The following is a 6,705-nucleotide window of genomic DNA, read 5'->3' on the forward strand; positions in this document are numbered from 1 at the left end:
GATAGATAGACTCTCCCGACTTGGAAACTCCGGAAACTTGGAAACTATCATCATCAGACCATTCAGTCTCTACTGCAGGAGCATAACCCTGTCTAATTCACCAGACGCAAAAGGAAAAAAATTGTCCTACATGGCCGCATGGCCTCTGGCCCACGATGGGTTGGGGAGGCTACTCGACACATGCTCGTATATTCCCTCCTCAACAATTTATCGTGAGCCTCGACCAGCCAGCGTGGGGAGTTTAGTATAGACCAAATCCTCCACTTGCCTCTGGTAAATTAGAGAGGATCGTGCGTGCTTCTGCACTGTCAAATGTTGGTCTCGAAGCGCTGGTAGGGTAAAAAGATTATGAGACATGTAGAGGCTCCTTAAGAGCAACATTGACGATTTGTAAGAACTATTTAATAGTCTATATACAAATAAAGAAATTTTGACTTTGACTGAATAGTAGAACTAGGAGACTAAATGACCTGCTGACGGATGTCTACGTGCAAAAAGTCCCTGCAGAATAAGGCTAACCAATTAAACAATTGCAACCGTCGGTGTTGATTTATCGTCGATTCATTAGAATCGGGACGCCGCGCGTGCGCAGAATATCAAGGGAATAGGGCTGTGATTTGTGAAATTATTTTAATTCGATCAATTTCACTTTGGTTCTCCTGCGGATCTCCTCATTTCTGGTTCGATCACGCAGGGAAACCCCGAGCATAACACATCACTGTTGTGGGTGGTCCCTGTCGGTATTTGTGAATACAAAACTATGCATGTATTGGGGGTAGACTTTTGGTCTCAATAAATCAGTCTTGATCTGGATCTCGTGTTTGATTGACACCTTACATAAACATGGCGCAGCCGGTAGTGAAAATCTAAAATAATTTGTCCTTTCAAGTTACGTCAAGTGTGCGTAGTTAATTTATAAAACTATTGGATTTAAAACGCATCGTACTCGTAGTAATTGTGAACTCTAAATAAAACAAAAGAAGATGGAATCAGTGTTGCCTCCACCCCCGCCATTTGCATTTGTGAATAATTTGGACAATGTAACAACAGGAAATATATCTAAGGAGTGGGAAAAATGGAAAAGTGCATTTATGATCTATTTTGATGCATGTGAGATGAACAAAAAGGACCCAAAAGTGCAAATATGTATTTTTCTACACATCGTTGGTGAACAATGTCGAGAACTATATGACCAGTTTAAAGACCAGTGTAAAGATATTACAAGCTTAATAAAAAAATATGATGAATTGTTTTTGCTCAAGAAAAATTTGACGGTACAACGACATCACTTTTTTACTCGAGATCAACTAGACGGCGAAACAATTGATCAGTACTCTCTTGAATTACGCAAGTTGGCATCAAAATGTGAATTCAAAGATCTACTAGATGATTTAATACGGGATAGATTGATTTGCGGCCTAAAAGAAAATGCACTTAGAGAACGATTATTACGAGAACCGGATTTGACGTTACAAAAATCATTGGATATCTGCAACATTGCACAATTATCTAAAGTACATGCGGGAAACATAAAAAAGGAATTTGTGAAACACGAAGTTTACGCCGTTAAGAACAGTGATGACGATAATCACCATTGCAATGAGAGCTCGTGTACAGCAAATTGGATATCAAGACGCGGGAATACATCATCAAATCAAAGCTTTCGAGGTACGAGTCGCGGGCGCGCGTCACGGCCCGTTGTGTCACGCGGGCAGCGCGTGCAACGGTTTGGTTCCGGGCAGTCTGCGCCGCCGAGTACTTACAACTATTCATCCGCTCAAAACTATCAACAAGAACAACAGTTACAGTGTAGCAAGTGCGGCATGACTCATAACATAAATAAGTGTCCTGCTTACGGCAAAAGGTGTATAAAATGTAACAAACTAAATCACTTTGCTAGAGTGTGTTTTAAGAAAAATGTCTACGAAGTGCAAAGCGACGAGTCCTCCGATCAGGTAATCTATTATTTCAATAAATCCAGCAGTGACTGGAGTGTAAAATTCTTAATTAATAATAAAGAAATTTCTTTAAAAATTGATACGGGTGCAGATGCCAATGTGTTGCCTCGTAGTTGTTTAAAAAGTATTGGTTTGTCTGAAGAATGTCTTATTCAAACTTCAATAAAATTACGGGGCTATTCTGGCGGTGACATCAAAGTAATTGGTACATGTAATATAAAAGTAAAGTTTAGAAACAGTGATCACATTTTGAATTTTATTGTTGCAGACGTTAATTCACCTCCAATATTAGGTCGTCAATCTTGTCAGGAATTAAATATAGTAAAATTAATTCTCTCTGTTAGTGACAATTTGCAAACTGATAACATACAATCTCACATCTTTAGTGAGTATTCAGATGTTTTCGAAGGTATAGGTTGCATGCCAGGAGTATACAAAATAGGTATAGATGAAAGTATTCGGCCAGTTGTTCATGCCCCTAGAAAATTACCTGTAGCTCTTAGAGATGATGTAAAAAATAAGCTGGATGAAATGGTAAAAGATGACATAATTGCAAAAGTTAGTGGACCCACGGACTGGGTAAACAGCATGACTGTCGTAAGAAAACCGAATGGTGACTTACGAATATGTCTAGATCCACGAGATTTAAATAGAGCAATAAAGCGCGAACATTTTAATTTACCAACGCTTGACGAGATAGCTGTTAAATTAGCTGGAGCAAAGTACTTTAGTACATTAGACGCCAAAAATGGTTTCTGGCAGCAGAAACTCCATGACGATAGCACAAATCTATGTACTTTTAATACGGCATTCGGCAGATATAAATTTTTGCGTTTACCTTATGGTATCACTTCAGCATCTGAAGTCTTTCATAAAAAAATGTACGACAACTTTGATGACATTGAAGGCGTATGCTTGTTTGTTGATGATCTTATAATTTTTGGTAAAACTAAGTTACAACACGATAATAGGCTTATAAAAGTGCTTAACAGGTGTCGAGAAATTAACCTAAAATTAAACATAAATAAATGTAAAATTGGGCTTACAGAAATAAAATATTTAGGACATAAAATTACTCCTCAAGGAATCTATCCAGATAGTTCCCATACTACAGCTATATCTAAAATGCCACCACCTAGTAACAGCAAAGATTTAGAGAGATTCCTTGGTTTAGTTAATTACATTGGTAGATTTGTACCAAACTTATCTGAAAAAACACATTGTCTTAGGCAGCTATTAAAAAAAGATATCGAATGGCATTGGATGACTCATCATCAAACATGTTTTGATAATCTAAAGAAATGCTTAATAAATGTTCCTGTTTTACAATATTATGTTCTACATAAGCCCGTAGTCATCTCAGTAGATGCAAGTAAAAATGGCCTGGGCGCTTGTTTATTGCAAAATAATCTTCCAGTCAGTTATGCATCTAGGTCGCTCACGAAAGCTGAACAAAATTATGCTCAAATTGAAAAAGAATTACTCGCATGTGTTTATGCGTGCGAGAAGTTCTATACATACATTTATGGCAGAAATGATGTTACTATTGAGACCGACCACAAACCTCTTGTAAATATCATAAATAAACCAATAGCTAATACCCCGGCGAGACTACAAAGAATGTTATTGCGTCTACAATTGTACACTTTTAAGTTAGTTTATAAACCTGGGAAATATTTATACATCGCTGATACTTTGTCTCGAGCGGCAGAACCGGTTTGTTATAGCGAGCTGCAAGCGTGCGAACGCGATCACTTTGATGTACAGGCACAAGTATGTGCCATAACTGCGTGTAATCCGCTCACAGATACACATTTCGTTAGGTTGCAAAAAGAAACGCACGATGACTCCGAATTACAGTTATTAATAAAGTACATACGTGATGGCTGGCCCGAACACAAACAGGAGATTTGTGATGAAATTAAACCGTATTGGTGTTATAAAGATGACCTATCTACATCATATGGTATTGTGTGGAAAGGTAGTCGTGCAATCATTCCCAAAAGTATGCGCAAAGAAATGCTTTCTAATGTACACATCGGTCACCTAGGGTTGGAAAAATGCAAGTTGCGAGTCCGAGATACCATGTTTTGGCCTAATCTGAATACTCAATTAGAAGATTATATTGCAAACTGTCAGGCATGTTTAACGCATAAAAATCAGAATAGAAGAGAAACTTTAATCTCACACGATATTCCTAATAGAGCATGGTCCAAAATAGGAACTGACACTTTTCATTTTAACAGTCACGTATATTTGCTTATAGTAGATTACTATAGTAAGTTTGTAGAAATAATTAAATTAAAAAATTTGACTTCAAATGAGATAATTGATCAATTAAAAATAGTATTTTCCAGACAAGGAATTCCAGACATACTAATATCGGATAATGGTCCGGAGTATAGTTCTCTTGATTTTAAAACATTCTCACAACAATGGTGTTTTCGTCATGTGACGTCATCACCACACTATCCGCAGTCAAATGGACAAGCGGAGAGAACAATCCAAACAATTAAGCAAATGTTAAAAAAAAACCCTGCTAGATAAAAAAGACTTCAGGCTCGGCTTACTTGAATATTTAAATACGCCAATTAATACACATTTAGCGTCACCATCTGAATTACTGAATAATCGAAAATTAAGAAGCATTATTCCTTGTTCCCCAAAACTGTTAAAAGCAAAAATACCTAAACGTGTCAAACATGAACTTGAATTAAAACAAGAAATACAACAACTTCATTATAATAGAGGCGCAAGGGATTTATCACAATTAAAAAGAGGTCAGAAGGTAAAAGTCAGAATTAATAAACATTGGGTTGGTGGTATAGTCAATTCACTTGTAGGACCGCGTTCGTACGCAATACAAATTGTCAATGGAGGTACTTTAATTAGAAATCGCCGGCATCTAATCACTGATAGTAACTACTCTCAAAAGAATAGCACATCAGCTGATTACGGCAATCGTGATAGATACTCTTATGATGATGTCACCGTTCGGAATTCTATTATGCAAAATTCTTCCGCACCCGTAACAAACAATAATCAACCTTATATCACTCGTTTTGGCAGGTCAGTGAGACAGCCTGATCGGTGGGGCTACAACACTTCGCCAAATGAACATTGATGTATCTTCTATAGTTAAGTACACTATATTAATAATAATAAGAATGCCAGCTAAGTAAAATAAGCTTGACACCTTGTCATTTTTAAGAAACCTTTGGTAATTAGATATGAGATCAACGATGTATAACGGATAGATTGTTTTATTGCATGTTAAATTTACCAGTTTACTGTGCATGTACCTACCTATACATACATACGTGATTCCATAGATTTGCTAATCCAAATCTTTGTGCAATTCAATATGGTACTGATGAAATCAAACACTGTAGGTATAATATAATATGTAATTATTAATATAATATGTAATTGTTGTAATAAAATTAATTAAAACACAAATGAACAAAAAATAAAATATTTAATAAATTGTATTTTTATCTTACTGAATACATAATACTCAAAGCAAATATACAAAATAAAATTGCGTTAAAATAGTTCATAATGTTCAAATTTAATGATATTGTTATAATAGGTAGGCATGGAAAATTCAATTATGTATTACTTAATTTCTATGTAGTTTGAAATTATAACAATTTATGCTGGTCATAAAATATTATAACAAACTTTCCATTATATTAGAAAATGGAAATTAATTTATTGAATTATAATTCTATAACTTTTTTAATGTATAATGATGAAATTAAGTTAATATAAATAAACAACTAGATTTAAGTCAAATGTACTCTTAGGTCAAATATTAATTACCTACCTATATTATTATATCTTGCATGTATCTAGTTCAATTGGATTTTTTATTTTATTTAAAAAAGGGGGTTGTCGGTATTTGTGAATACAAAACTATGCATGTATTGGGGGTAGACTTTTGGTCTCAATAAATCAGTCTTGATCTGGATCTCGTGTTTGATTGACACCTTACATAAACATAAATGTACATATTAGCATGAATGTACCTACCAGCTAACCACCAACAGGCAAAGATGGCGAGACATTGTAATGCGATCAAAATCCGCGCACACAAATCCACATTCCTTACGACCACGATCACTCTATTAAGAGTGCAACGACAGAGAGGAAATAACTTTAAGAGAATAAATCCTGCTAATATTATAAATGCGAAAGTTTGGATGTCTGGATGTTTGTTACTCTTTCACGCAAAAAATACTGAACGGATTTTGACGCAACTTTACAGTATCATTGTTTATAACCCAGAATAACATATATGCTATAATTTATGACGATCTGTGACAAACTAAATTTGACGCGGGTGAAGCCGCGGGAAAAAGCTAGTCTAAGAATAAATAAACAAGTCAAGTCAGTGAGGAAATAAACCAGATGATCCAATAATTCCAGTAGATAAGTAATGGAGCTTACTATGTTCGGAGTTTTTCTACCTGATCGAATAATAAATGAAGAGATCCGTAGGAGAACCAAAATAAATATACGGATTGATATATATCAAGATTTTTACGTTTCGCACTGAGTCACATGGAACAATATAAGGTAGGTATGTAGGGACATACCATGAGGGGTAGTAGTGCCTACTCCCCTGTAGGGTCTCAGTACATGTCTGCTTTTCATAATAGGTCATAAAATAGACGTCTAGAGAAGTGACAGCACAGCCCTGAATATAAGTCGTGCGCGCAGGCGACCGACAAAGCCTGGAATT

General features: G+C 35.7%; 1 long non-coding RNA gene across 1 annotated transcript; it reads left to right on the forward strand.

Moving 5' to 3' along the window:
• The first annotated feature begins 742 nt into the window (after nucleotides 1–742).
• LOC135084735 (uncharacterized) lies at nucleotides 743–5,931 on the forward strand. Its single transcript, XR_010259937.1, has 2 exons — nucleotides 743–1,955; nucleotides 5,028–5,931. It is a non-coding gene; the product is annotated as an uncharacterized LOC135084735 (long non-coding RNA).
• The last annotated feature ends 774 nt before the right edge of the window (nucleotides 5,932–6,705 follow it).

The sequence above is a fragment of the Ostrinia nubilalis genome, chromosome 27 (assembly GCF_963855985.1).
Source record: "Ostrinia nubilalis chromosome 27, ilOstNubi1.1, whole genome shotgun sequence".
Taxonomy (NCBI): Eukaryota; Metazoa; Arthropoda; class Insecta; order Lepidoptera; family Crambidae; genus Ostrinia; species Ostrinia nubilalis.